Genomic DNA, 14,713 nt, shown 5'->3' on the forward strand with positions numbered 1-14,713 from the left:
CCTGTCTTGTGAGGAAGTCAGAGAATAAAGACAAACTCAGTCTTAAAGGTTCAGCTGCTGAAGTGCTCATGGAAAGTTCTCTATGGCATTTACTGCTGCTTCCTTGCTTCCCTGTTCCTCAGCCCACTGCCACCTTAGTATCCCTCTGGACAATCATATACCCAGCCACAGTTTGTTTAAGCTACACTTGTCTAACATGAAGGACACAGCTGAGGTCATAAGAACCTCCAATGAATTTTTACTAAGCTGCTGCCATGCAAGACGTATCCCATCCCATTCATTAATAGTAACTATTAGTTTTCTAGAAGAAAAGAAGGGTCCAGTGGCTCCAAATGCATACTGGAAACATGGCTGGACTTCATGAGTACCTGTCATTAACTCCTGTTATGGATATCATGATATAACCCATCACCTGTGCCTCTTTTGTTGGTTTTTGGTCCTTCCACTCCATGAGTAGAGCCTGTAAAAGACTGTGAGTTTTGAATTAAAGTTGCCATAGACTACAGTTTGCCTCTTACAAAACTAGCATATCTCACTGGAGACTAATCTCCTCGCAGACCTGAGGAAAAAAGAAGAAATAAGTGCCAGAGCTATAGCAAAATTGTTGGCTTGCAAGAGAGGCTTAGGAAAGACATATAAGGAATTTGATAAGGCCACAAATGGGAAAAGCCTTCCCAGCCACCCTTTCTCCTCTTAAATGATAACCACACAATCCCAAAAATGAACCACCCAGGTGTTAAATCTCTAGGATATGTGTCTTTGAGCAACCTTCAAAGCCACGGGTCTTCTTTATGGCTGCTCACATTTGAGCCCACTATGCAGCTCGTGAGTCAGTCAAGAGGATGTACTTCCTGGAGCCTTCATATAGGACGCTTCTGGCTTTGTGCTCAAAGGTTTTGCGTAGCATAGTATGTGTGCAAAGAATAAACTTACAGCCAGATTGTTTTATATTTATCTAGGAAATGAAATGCACAGTTTTGAAGCACCTAGAATCTATAGCTTCTCTTTGCACTTAGTGGTTTTGATCTCAGTTCTGTGGATTCCTTGGCCTTATCCTGCACTTAACCATTTAATTGAGACACATCAGGCTTCTTCCTTGCTATACTGGAAGAGACAGCTATATGCCAAACCCTCTTACTCCAGCAGATGAATAGAATTTGTTGCTTGGTCAGCCAATCAGCCACATGTGCAAGCTAGAAACATCTGGTTTCACACTGGTGATTGACAAAACATACACCCTTCTTCCTAGATAGCATTGTCTCCATAGTCACCACACCGTATGCCCTCACTGCTGCTGAGCTGTGTCAGAACATGGGCACGCTGACGTCTGTGCACCACTCCAAACACTTCATATCTTGGAAACAGCTGCACTGAGACCTGTGTCTTGAAAAGCATCATCCTGGATCTTCTGTTGTCTAGATTTGGTACCAGTGAAAATGTACTGGTCCTACTGAAGTTTCTTTTGTTCTGGTTTTGTACTGGTCCTTTCTGAAGTTCTGACTGGATGTTGTGTTGAGGGATGTGGTTTAGTGGGAGCTATTGGTAATAGGTGAACGGTTGGACTGGATGATCTTTTAGGTCTTTTCCAATCTTGGTGATTCTATGATTCTATGATTCTATGATTCTATGATTCTTTTCTCTAGCTCTTTTATGGCTGACAGGAGGTAAAATCCAGACTACAATGTACAATGACATGCTTGATTATATTAGTTATTATGCTTTCAGGCCCTGATACGTTACTCCTTCTGTTATTCAGGGAGATTTTAAATTATCATCCAAAACATCTGAATATTCTTAATTCTAGGAAAAGAAGGGCTTCTGCCTCATGCAGGCACAAATTAGCATTCCTGTAAGGCAGAAGGAAGGGAAATCTTGGCAGGATTGTTGTCTTCTTTGGTTTGCAGAGAGCAACAAGTCGGAGTGATCCAGAAGGCCTTATGGTAATTCTCGTGTGAACTTCAGACTATCAGGGAAGAGAGGTTGCTGTGTCCTCCAGGAGTCATTGGAAGAGAGAAAATTCCCTTGTCAGAGGGTCTTCAGCAGCCTCCCATCTGGCAGACTCAGGCCTTCCTGGCAGCAAGAGCAGCAGTCCGTTCGTGTGACTTCTGTCTCACCTGTGAGGAGAAATTACTGGCCCTCCCTCAGTGTTTGTTTGTTTGTTTGTTTGTTTGTTTGTTTGTTTTGTGATGGAAGTTGTGTTAAAGAGTAGATCAAAGTCAGGAAGCCTGAGCCCTTGCATTCCTCAGATGCAAAGCAGTGTCACTACTGGGATCAATGCTGCCTTTCCTGTGGTCTCACTCCCTGGGCTGACATCATCAAACCATGCCCACAACAAAGTGAACATTCCTGTTAGGGTTAGCCAAAAAGGTGAGAGAGTAGGCTGGGCACAACAGCTGGCCTTGTCAAAAAGAACCTTCCAAAAAATCCTCAAATGAAATGGAAATATAACATCTTGATAACAAAATCAAGATAGATTTTTTTTCAGGCTCATCTGGATTTATAGATAGGAAGTATTTGCTGTGCTCTGATTCAGTTAAATAATGATCTGTACCAGCTGCCACAAACTGGCTGAGTTCACCTCTTTGATTCAGTTATGCCTACGCACGCTGCAGTCAGCATCCTTCTGCGCACAGCCATCTACAGAAATTTTCTTTCTCCCGTGGGGGAGCTCACTTGGGCACTGCTGCTCTGCCCATAGGGTATGGAGAAAGCACAGATACCCACAGGCAACATGGCTTGCAGTTAAGTCTCACTTAAAAACGCATCTTTGCTCTGACAGTTTTCTAGCTCAGTCACTGCCTGTACTGCCGGGGGTTGCTTGCTTTTAGCCTATTACTACAAAAATACCTCTTTTCAAGATTTTCATCCCGTTCTGTTCTTTGCGTCCCTTAGCTGATGGATAGCCGCTTCTTTCAAGAGTGACATAAACTTCCCTAGGGCATCTTTCACCCACAGAGGTGTTCATCACATGCAGACAGCCCTCCTCTTTGCCCCTGGAATGAGGATCTCTTAAATGAAGGTCTGTACCAGCAGATATTGCTGGCCCTGGACACAAAGTAGGCAGAGCAGCTGCAGGCAGGGGTCATTTCAATTTGCTAGGTAGGCTCAGCCATCTAGGCAGGGCAATGACATTACTACTGTCAAGACCTATCTATTTTGGGTCTTCTTGCCCAGGTCCCTGTGACATGGTACCATGAGTAACTGTTGCACTTTGGAGACATTCTGGCCAAATTTACCAACATCGAAGTGGCTTGGATGGGTCACTGATGATTTAAATTGCGTTTTCCAGTTATGAGTTAGGATGTCTTTTACAAACCGTCAAGGAGAAGAAACATCGCAGCAAATAACTCCAGGTTCTGGCCTCCTTTTGTTCTTGATTTTAACAGCCCTTGTCCTAATTATAATCATTTGCCATGTGGTTTTAAAGCAATTATGAATTGACTCTAATGCATGCAGATTACTGATCTCTTTGTGATGCACAAAATTCATTCACTCTGCCAGCAATTTCAGACACTGAACTTCGGCTTGTGACTCACAGCTTTGCGTAAATGATTCTACAGCAAAACCTGTGAAATAGTAAAGCTTTGGTAAACAGTTTTCTCTAACAGATTCTTCAGTGTTATTACTCCTTATAAGGACACTTTGCCAGAGGAAAAGAAAACACTCCCACACAAACATGGATAATTAAACTGGAAACTGTTTATGAGGTAGGTTATTGTTTTATACCCAAGCAGATATTCACTGAAAATTACACTTAGTTACAGAACAAAATGAAAAGAAATGAAATCACATGGACAGAGGTGCCTTAGAGAAGCTGAGATCCAAACCTCTCCAAGAGTCGCTGGGACACCTCCTTAGGTGATGTGTGAGGAGTGATGCAGCTCAGCAGCAGTGGATGGAGGATGAAGCCCTGGAAAAGAGTCTGTCAAACTCAGAACATTATCTAAAGATTAGAGGCCTCTCCAAATTCACAGGCTGGGCTGTCAACAAACCAGGCCAAGTCAGCCAAAGCAATTACTGGCTTTACTTTGCTATCAGTGAAATAGAGTAATTGTGCGACTGCCTCCCAAACACTGGAGTTGTTAGCAAACAGTGAAGTAGTTCCATTTTAGCTCCCCACAATCAAGATCTTGCCACAGCACAGTAACAAAGAGGAAACACAGAAGACACTTGGAAAAGAAAAACACTACAGCGTGAGTGAAGCCTTCAAAGCACAGAGGTCTATCTGAAACAGGTCTCTATGACTAAGGTAGAGAGGAGCAGCCCTACAGCTCTATCTCCTCACAGTCCAGGGTGCCCCAGAGATGTTTGCCATAGCTCTTCACCCAGACAGATCCTTTAGCAGCAGAACTGTGCACACTGCATGCCTGCACCATGACTCAGCTTGACCTGAGCACAGGCAGACCTGGGCAGGAGGCAGCAGCACTTGGGCCCTTGCCACATGTCCCATGACATCCCCAGAGCAAAACAGAAAGGTGCTTCACAGGAGCTCCTGTTTTGTTAAACCCGAGAGAGTTTCAGGAAAGAGAAGGGGCTACAGAGATGGACAAGGCTCTGGAGGGCAAGTTGTGTGAGGAGCAGCTGCGGCCCCTGGTGTGCTCAGCCCAGAGCAGAGCAGGCTGAGGGGAGGCCTGATGGCGGCTGCAGCTCCTCACAGGGAGCGGAGGGGCAGCGCCGAGATCTACTCTGTGTGACAGCGACAGGGCCCGAGGGAACGGCATGGAGCTGCGTCAGGGGAGGGGCAGCTGGGGGTTAGGTTTTACCAAGCCAAAGTCAATGGTGTTCGTCCCTTCTCCACTGGGAAGGAGGAGTAAGTTGAGAAACAGTCGATGGCAACTCTCTAAAACCATTGGATGGATCTTAAGTAATAATCACATAATATTTTCTTCTGTTCATGAGAGATTTTTCAGCAGTGAGTTGATTTTGTCATGCTCCGCTGCCCAAAATGCAGAGCTGGAAGTGGCAAACCCTGTTCAAACCCTAATCCCTTCTTCAGAGCCTCAGGCACTATCTTCAGTGTGTTCCTCAGGAACTGGGACTTTGTGGATTTTTGGAAGGTTCAGCTCCCAGCAGCCAACACAACCAGGATGAGCAACTCTCCGGTGTGGAAAAAGCCCTCTGCCTTCTTCTTCTTCTTTTTTTTTTAATCATCTACTTAGGTTTTCTTTTTTTCCCCACTCCATCCTTTTAGTACTTCCACTATAAAAAGGAGAACTGTGATGCTTTGCCCACCTCTGTGGCATATTTTGGATGACTAAGAAGCAGCGTGTGATTTTATGGCTTAAAAGGTGAAGAGAGAAGGGCAGAGATATTGTACTTAAAGCTGTAATTGTGTGTAAATACTTGTAAATATCAAAGCCACCTTTGGGAACAACTGTGTAATGGCTTTTCTTGCTATATTCCATTTGTCCAGTACAACATAATGGCTAAATCAATGTAAAGTGTCATGTCTTTCTTTTTTCTGCTCTCCCAGGGCTATTCTTTTCAGTTATGTATGTTCAGCTTCGATCCCCAGAAAAATCAATGAAGATTCAGTTGTTCTCAAAAAAAAAAAAAACCAAAAAAATCACACACAAAACCCACCAAGCTATACATTTGAAGCATTTTCTGTCATCTTGGTGTGGATTAAGTAATCCTTCTGTCCTTCAGGGAGCCTCAGAGAGTGCCCTGCTCAGCAGGCTCTTCTGAAATGAGCAATAGCATGAAAATAGGTATATACTTCATGGTTTTAAAGATTTTTCTTGGATCTAGTTCTTAACTGTAAGCAGTTAATTTTTACTGGTAGTCTCATAAAAGAGTCATAATAACTTTGTTCTTTACTGTTTCCAAAAAATTAAGGCTATTAAATTTAAAAAAAAAAAAAAAAAGTTGACCTGTGTATCCATGCTCTGACATTCTCTTTGTGACAAACTCTGACTTTCTTGTTCACTTTTACGTATGGCTGTGAACACAACAGAGGTGTTCACGATGCAATCAGTGACTGCAAGAAGACACAGCCCAGCTATCAGGCTGCACGTGGGAGTAATCTGAAAATAATAAAAAATGAGAAAGCACATTAAGCGTAAGCTTGAATTTATCTTTGTCTATACAAATATAAATCTTTGTAGAAGACACAAAAATGTATTTGTAATAAAACTTTAATTTTGGAACTTAGGTCTTCTCAAGCAGGCTTGAGAAGTGTAAGATTTTCTGCTTTTTCAGAGAACAAATTTTAGAAATGATGTAATGCCATCAGAGCAGATCTCTGCAGAGTGTGTCGTGGTCTCTAGGGTGAAGGCATTGCTCTGCATTGCAGCTCAGGGTCCAGCTTCTCAGCCAAGCAGGCAGGGAAGTTGAGCCCTGCTGGGTGACCACAGCAATTCCCTACAGGTTTGGAAGGTACCTGCTCTGATTTTGCCAGCTCCAGAGTTCGCTGGATGTTGGAAAGGCGAAACATCCATTTAGGAATGTCAGAAGCTCAACAAACATAAGATAAATGCTATGAACAGCACCTTCCCCAGAGCCCCTTGATCTACTCCTTTAATTACTCTTCCTATGGGTTGTTTGGAGGTTTGGGAGATTTTGCTAGGAAACAGCAGCAGACAGGGGCGGGTTGGACAATTCTGTTCTTCCAGTTACTCGACTGCTTAGGAGAAGGGAGGAAAGAAGCCAAATCCTCCAGCAGGGTGTGGGTATATGGGCATATCAACTACATTATTACCCACATTAACACATGGTAAGTTTGTGACAGTTCTGAGCACACAACCCTGCGCCAGCACCCTCAGTCCCACAGCACTGAATGCAGCGCCCATATGGGGTGTGCTGGGGTGTGATGAGAGGAAAACAATGTGTAGCACTGTTTTTTGAAAACAGCAACAAAAAGCTCCATTTATCTGCAGTTGCTTGACAAGTGATGTCGTCAAGAGTCTGTTTCACTGCTTTAAGTGGAAAATGTTTGTGCCAAGCAGCCTCCCCCAGTGCATGTGTAAGGATGCAATGCCGAGGATGGAAAGTGCCAGGAACTGAGCACACCCCCATGGCTGTGGTCACTGATGCCATCATCAGCACTTGCCCTTGGCAGCAAGTGATTCAGCAGAGGACAGCACAGAGGAGCTCCGGAACTGAAGATTTTCCTCAAACCACTCATCCTATGTGATGTCCTGGAAGGGCTCCTGCGGTGAGCAGATGAATAAAGAAATTAGGCTAAAGGACAAGTGATGTTTGCATCTGCTGGGAAGCAGTAATGAAATGGCCTACAGCAGCATTTCCCAGCTTATACCACTCTCTCTCCCAGCTTCACTGGCTCAGCTGTGCAACCAAGCATTTGCAGCCACACTTCTGAAACCCTGTAGCACCAAAAACCCTCTATCCAGCTGCATCTTGATTGGTGCGCACAAAGCAATTCGGGAGAAGATGAAAGTTAACCCAACAAGTTACTCATATTCTCTTCTCACCTGACCTGTGGAAATTTCTGGAGGGCAAAGTGAAGCAGCTGGGATGTGAGGGCTGCCAGGTGCTCCAGATAGAAAAGGGAAAGTTGGGGCTCCACAGGCATGTAACCCTGCCCTGACAAAAATAAGTAGCAGCCATATGTCAGAGGTGCCTCTGGAGGAAGAGTCAAGCATTCACAAGGTTTACGAACCTTACTGAAGGCTGTCTCATGCTTCTGAAGGAAAAAATAAACATCAGCCAGCACTTCCAGACTGTATCGAGAGGTGTGCAGGCCAGAACAGGAAGGTCCAAGAGAAGCTGGCACTCACAAACCCAAATATTCCAGCTGAGCAGCTGTGGCCTCGTGGAGGATGCCCCTATGACTCTGCACAGTCCTGGAGGCTCCTAGATACTGCCTTCTCCAAAGCCTTTCCCTCAGGAAGAGTAAGGGAGGGGTGACGAGAAGACAGGCGCTTTGCTTTCCACTGTGGCCAGGCACCAATGGGCTACCACAGCAGGGTCAAACCCGATTACCTGCTGATCTCATTCATCTCCTTCCCCAGGAAGAAAAGCCATTAGCCTCACACTGGGAAGGACACAAGGACAAGGTGCTGTCCTGCACCCCACTGTGGGCACCACAGTTTTATTTTCAGCAGGCCTGGAGCCAGTGCCTCTGCTTGGTGGGAAAGCTCAAGAGAAAGTGTTGTGCATACATTTAAAACAACAATATCACACAAAGAAATGTATTATTAAGACTGCCCCTCTGCTGCCATATTTTGCACAGCAACAAAATTTAATGGAATGTTGGCAGGAAGGTTCAAACTCTATGTCCATACCAGAAACATCCATCTCTGACATTGTGTTCCAATATCATTAAATAGGAGGCAATACTTTCAGAGCAGCCTTCATAAGACTTACTGAGCATTACCAATTTATGGTGAGGCTAGATCCTGCTAGCTCTGGTGTAAGAGCCTCCCCTGGCTGCTCCCACATCACAGATCCCTGTGGTGCTCATTGAGGTGATTTCAGGAACAGGACTACTGCTCACATTTCACCAAGACAAGGCTCATGATCATAAGGTTTCTTCTTCCTGCAGGTTTCCTTCTTCAGCTGCTTCTGGCTCTCCCAATAGAGTGCAGCCCTCTGCCATGTTTTGATGGATAGTGTCAAGAGCCCAATTCAGATCACAGATGCTGCTAGTAACAGCTTGCTCAAGCATTCAAGCACAACCCCAGGAAGACTGAACAAATCTGTCGAAGTCCTCAGTGAGCAATTCTTTGAAAACTCTTTGAAAGGGTTGATAACTGCGGAACAAGGGGAAATGGTCTTAAGTTGAGGGAGGGGAGATTTAGGTTGGATGTCAGGAGGAAATTCTTTACAGAGAGAGTGGTGAGGCACTGGAACAGGCTGCCCAGAGAGGTTGTGGATACCCTGTTCCTAAAGGTGTTCAAGGCCAGATTGGATGGGGCCCTGGGCAGCCTGGTCTAGTATTAAATGGGGAGGTTGGTGGCCCTGCATGTGGCAGGGGGGTTGGAGATTCATGATCCTTGAGGTCCCTTCCAACCTGGGCCATTCTGTGGTTCTGTGATTCTGTGATTCTGTGAACATTTGCTCTGAGCATAAGGGATGAATCTCAGTAATCCTGGAGGAAGAGAAGTGCAACAGGAAAACAAGCAGGGTGATGTAACTAGCCACTCCTTTCCCAAAGCACAGCAGAAATTATTGCATGTCTCTGCTGAGATTTCTCAATGGGGAGGATGCCAGGACCAACCTTGGCCTGTCCCATTGCCCTTCCAGCCTCCACATCCACCTCCTCCTCGGGTCATCACTAGCAAAGTGAGCAGCATGCAGTACTGCTCACCCTTCTTGATCATGATCAGGTCAGGAAAAGCTTCCTGAATTCCTTGCCTACCCTTTTTTAACCTGAAGCTGCTGCACCACAAAGCTGCTGCACCACAAATCTGCTGATTGGAGAGGCCTTACAGAGAGATGCTAGTATATCAGGGTGCTGGGTGATCACCAAAGATGTGCAATTTAATGGGAGAAAATGCTGGTTTCTGTATCTGGGGAGGTGTATCTGAGTGTATGTAGCTTGGGGAGGGGCAGCTGGGGGTGAGGGAAAGGGTCTGCACCAGAGGGTGGTGGGCATGGAACAGCCTGCCCAGGGCAATGGGCACAGCCCCAAGTGCTGGAACTCAAGGAGTGTTTGGACAGCACCCCCAGACACAGGGACTGGATTTGGGGTGGTCCTATTTGGAGCCAGGGGTTGGACTCAGTGATCCATGGGCCTTTCCTTTATGTACAGAAATGCTGCGAAAGGAGAAAATCGCCACGAGCCTTCTTCTCTCCTTCAGACCTCTGTCTTCTCATCAGTGGAATGATTTAAAAATCGTACGATTTGAAAAATAAGCTGTGGTGCTGAAGGATGCCTTCTCATTCTCTGAGCCTTGGGGTCACATTAGATCACAGCTCATCACTTATCTTTTCAAGCATGAAGGCTAGAAATGTTCCTTGAATGACAGCAGAGATTCATCTCTAGTGGGCAATGTTCTTAAGTAAAAGTCACACCACGAGACTTACACTGTGAACACAAAAATATATAATGTTAGAAATAATTTAGAGTGATGAATAAGGAAGGAAATCTGGCTCGCCTTTATGAAAGCTTTTTATTGAGGAAAACTGCATTTTCCTGAGAGCAGGCAGCAGTTGGCTGCACATTTTCACTATTCAGGCAGGAGAGACACTGCAAGTGTCTGTCAGTAATAAATCTCTCAGTCAGCTGGCTGGCAGATATATTATGCAGAGCTTATGGCCAGGAACAGAAAGGAAAAAACACAAGGCTTCTGAGTTTCCTTTTATTTTGGGCGAGCTTTCTGCCAAGAGTTTGCTGCCCCAGAGTTTCTTTGGGACAAAAACAGGTGTTGACAAACTGCAGGAGGCCTCTCCACATTTACCAGTTTTAAATGCTGCTTAAGTGCTATACGCTATTATACAACAAGTTATGTCATAAGGTCTGTAACTTTCTTGATTGACTGCATCCCTATATACGTACAACATTCACTCAATGATAGAGACATCATCTTTCTCTCACACTTTGGCAAAATACCTGCCAAAAATGAGACCCCACCTTACCCGTGGTTTTATAGCAAATTCAGAGTTTTCACTGGGAACTAAATCAAAGCATAGGACCCCCACATTTTAATACTTCCAGAAACCACTTTAGAAGAGCAGTAAAGCTGCAGGTTGCACAAGGTCACCAAGGAATGTTAGAAGATATGGAGCTTTTGGGGTTTGTTTTGCACTTATCACATCTGGCCTGAGTTAATCGGGGCAGATACAATCCCACATGCGTGACTTGAGGTAGAAGTGAGCATCCAGATTCTTGGCTGCCAGACCTGAACTGCAGGTGGGCTTGGGAAGAGGGGTAGTGAGGTGTTCATGCCAGCTTGTTTATACTTATGCTTATAGTGCCACATCAGTCTTTCAGACCTGGGATTCTCTCTCAAATCTGATTAGATGTCGCTGTTTTTCCTGGTGAAGAGCCACTAAATGCTGTTGCTTTCCAGGAAGAGAATGGTGGTATTGAAGGTGGAGGTAGCTCCTCCCCTTGTGTGATGGTGACACTTGAAGATGCAATGGGGACCTGAGGCAGCTCTGTATATCAGGCTGGTTCAGCCCAGAGCAGCTGCCCCATTGGGCAGAGAAAAGATACTGAAAAATGGGAGATCTGGGGAAGGCTCCTGGGGACCTGGCCTTGGAGAAAGGAGCTGAAAGGGGCAGAGACACACAGATGAACAAAATAGGCAGTACACAGAAAAGATCAGAAAATTAGGCCTGAGTAGCACTCAGGAATTCATCCAGCTTTGTCAGCTTCAGAACAGCTATCTGTGATACCTTTTATTTTTTCTTGCTTGTTTGTTTGTTTGTTTATTAGTATGCATTTCTAGATTAGTCTTAAAATTCTGGAGGGTGAGATCTTATGGGCATGTTGGAATCCTCTTCCATAGCTAACTGTCCAGACTCTTCGAGAATATTTCCAAATCCTCAGCCTAAACCCCTGTGCTGCATCTTAAATGTAAAGAAGGGAAGACAAGTCCCAGAGGGAGAAGCTGAGCTGCAAAAATGCCTGAAGGCAGGAGCATCAAGCTTGTGGCTCTCACAAATGAGGTGGGATCTGAGCTGACAGATGAGCCCATCTGAAGGCTTGGGGAGGCCAGAGAATAGTAACCATGGCTGAAAGCAGATTGTGTGTGTGTGAAAATGAGCATTCATGAGAAGACAGTGCCCTTGTTTGCTTGTTGTGAATAGAAACACAGAACAAGTTTACAGCAAGCAGAATTATGGGAAAGCAATGAAAAGGGGCATGCAAACACTGTTTATTCATTCTGGGATGAAATCAGGAAGGCCACAGCCCAGTTGGAGCTAAGATTGGCAGGGACAAAGAGAAATATGAAGGGATATTACACATGCCAGCAGCAAGAGGAATTTTGGAGAAACTGTAGGTCTACTGATGTGTAGGAGAGACAACCCAATGGCAGATGACAAGCGAAAGACTAGAGTATTCAATGCCCTTCTTGCATAAGTTTTCATTGGCAAAGCCTCTTCATGTGTCCAAAAGGATTTGTGAAGGAGAGGGATGACAAACAGCAGGAGCAACAAGTGAGGGTCTACCAAGAGAAACCACAAGTTATTCACATCCATGTGACCAGATGGAATTCACCAAAGGATGCTGATGTGACTACATGGCTGCTGCCCATCTTCAGAAGCTCACAAGGACAGCTTGGACAACTGGATGCTTTGTAAAAACTCAGTAAGTATAGACTGGATGAATGAACTGTTAGATAAATGGAACATTAGATGGACCGTTAGGTCAAAGAATAATAATCAATGTTGTGATGGGCCATCTGGCTGCCAGTAATGAACAGAGGACCCCAGGGAATGACACAAGAGCTGATATTGTTCAGTATTTCCATCGGTCACCAAGCTGATGACACAGAGGACACTTTCAGCACATTTATAGATAATAACAGATTAGAAGCGATGAGTTCCATCTCCATTTGGCAGAGCTGGCAGAGCTTCACTCCAGAAGGGCTTTGAGAAACTTGGGATCTGGTGACTGAATTAATAGGATGGTAAAGACAAGGGAGGGCACAAAAAGCAAAAGGTGGAATGCAGTGTTATGTGCATGGAAGTGCCAATTTCCTCCAGTGTTTCCCCCCTCACCATGCAAGAGGATGATGCAGGCAGCAAGATAGCTCATTACCCAGGTTAAAATGACTCAGTTCTGCTTCAGATCTTGCTTCTATTTCACCAGCTTTTGTATCTGAGCCTCCCATTAACAAAAGTAAATGGACTCTAACATCTTCTAAGCAAGCTTGCTCAGAGATCTCTGAAACAATCAAAAGATGGGGAAAACAATTCGTTGCATATTATGCATGGATTATTGGAATTTTAGATATATTAGGCAATATCTCTATTTATTTATTGAAATTAGCCTAATTGCATGCATATTTATTGTCTGCTGTTCCTTAGTATCTGGGCAAATCAAAGCAGACTGTTTCACTACAGAGATAGCAATTTTGCATATAAAATATGGGCAGTTTTACATCAGACTATTCCATTATTCAGAACCAGAGTTAAAATTAGCAAGCATCTCAACAACCAGATGCATATTTTATCTTCAAGGTACAAGCCCAAATTAGCACCAGCCCCTGCCTCCTACCAAAAGCCCATAATTCTCAGTGGGCTCTTCTACGCCAAGATCACTGAATGAGACAGGCACATCCTATTTTAGTATTAGAGGTACTCCAGGAGTTATCCTCCATCTGCATCCATTTGCTCTGTGTTGGAAAAGTATGCAAGCCTCCAAAGCTGACCTTTTATATTGCCTTTTAAGAAGAAATAAGTTCTGCACTTGCTGGTTCCTATTTCAATGAAAATGCAGCCAAACCTTCGTGCAGAGTTGTATACTTGCCTGGGTTTGCCCCAGAAGCACCAGTTGTATCTCAAAACTGTCCTTAACAACACAGCCTCTTTCTCCTCAGGCTGGCCAAGAGCTGGGAAGCCCCCAGCACAGAGCAGGCACTGTATCTCACCCACACTAAATAAAAGCCAGAGCCTTTATTTTTGTTGCATGAAAACCACAGAACAGTCCTTTAGCAGATGTTTTCCTCCCAGCAGCTGAAAGCAACCCATCCACTTTCACTCAAACCGGCCTGATCACATCCATTCTGATGTGCCTGCAACACATTACTAGCTGCTGTAAATCCTAGGGATTGTCGATGCAGTGCTGCCGTGATTTCTCCATCATTTCTGCATTCCTTGGGCTCTTGCCAGTTCTGCCTCCCAGGAGTAAGGAGCCATTGGGTCGTCTTCATTTTAGAAAAGATGTGAGAGGCAAATCTGCCTGCTGAGTGTGGTTCAGCTGAAACCTTTTCCTAAAGGCTTCTGGAAGGCTTTGTAATAGGTAGAACCTTTTGCCTGATCTGGGGTTTGTTTGTGGTGGACCAGGGGATACCAGCTGCAGGAAGGGTGCTGTGATCCACCTAGCAAGCAGGGCTCAGCTTCCTCTTCCCATAGCTGAGCTGAGCTGAGCAACAATATTTGCTGATACTGGCTTGGAGATGTAATGTTTACCAGGACCATTTGCAACCCGAGCAAAGGATGTTTTCAGTAATGGGAAAAGAGCCAAATATCTTACAAGAGAAATATTCCAGCTTTAAGAATTTATTACCACTTCCCAGTAACGTGGGCTGAACTATTAAGTAACCTTGCGCAATTTCCTGGACAGATACATATTAATGGGAGTGCTGTGCACAGATCAAGGGTGAAACACTGTTCACCAAGCCCAGGCCCGTGGGCAAAGCCCTTTGGCCCAGTGCTTATCCAGCAAAGGACAGGGGATGCTGGGGGCTGCAGCAGTTCACAGCATCGCACACCATGAGGCCTCTGGGTGAGGATTTCTCTTATGGATTGTTATCATTGGTCCAGAGAGTGCTGCAATTATTGTGCCAACTTTTCTACATTGCTTTTCAGCTGTAAATGAAATATTGTTGGTCAGTGTGGCAGGTACTCAATTTCTATACCTTCTTTTTTCTCTATACCTTCTTTTTAGTGTGGTAAAATGGAATACAGCTGGTTGTGCTCCACAATATGCACTAGCATAGCAAGCCATGATATGTACTTAGATATCTGATCCTGCTTCTTTCAGTCAGGAGCAATAAGCAATGAACCTGGTGAGAAAAATTCATAGACCGATTATCTAAAAACCTTTTTCAATAAAAATAAATCAATTTCTCCTTTT

Source organism: Meleagris gallopavo, chromosome 1 (genome assembly GCF_000146605.3).
Source record: "Meleagris gallopavo isolate NT-WF06-2002-E0010 breed Aviagen turkey brand Nicholas breeding stock chromosome 1, Turkey_5.1, whole genome shotgun sequence".
Classification (NCBI taxonomy): Eukaryota; Metazoa; Chordata; class Aves; order Galliformes; family Phasianidae; genus Meleagris; species Meleagris gallopavo.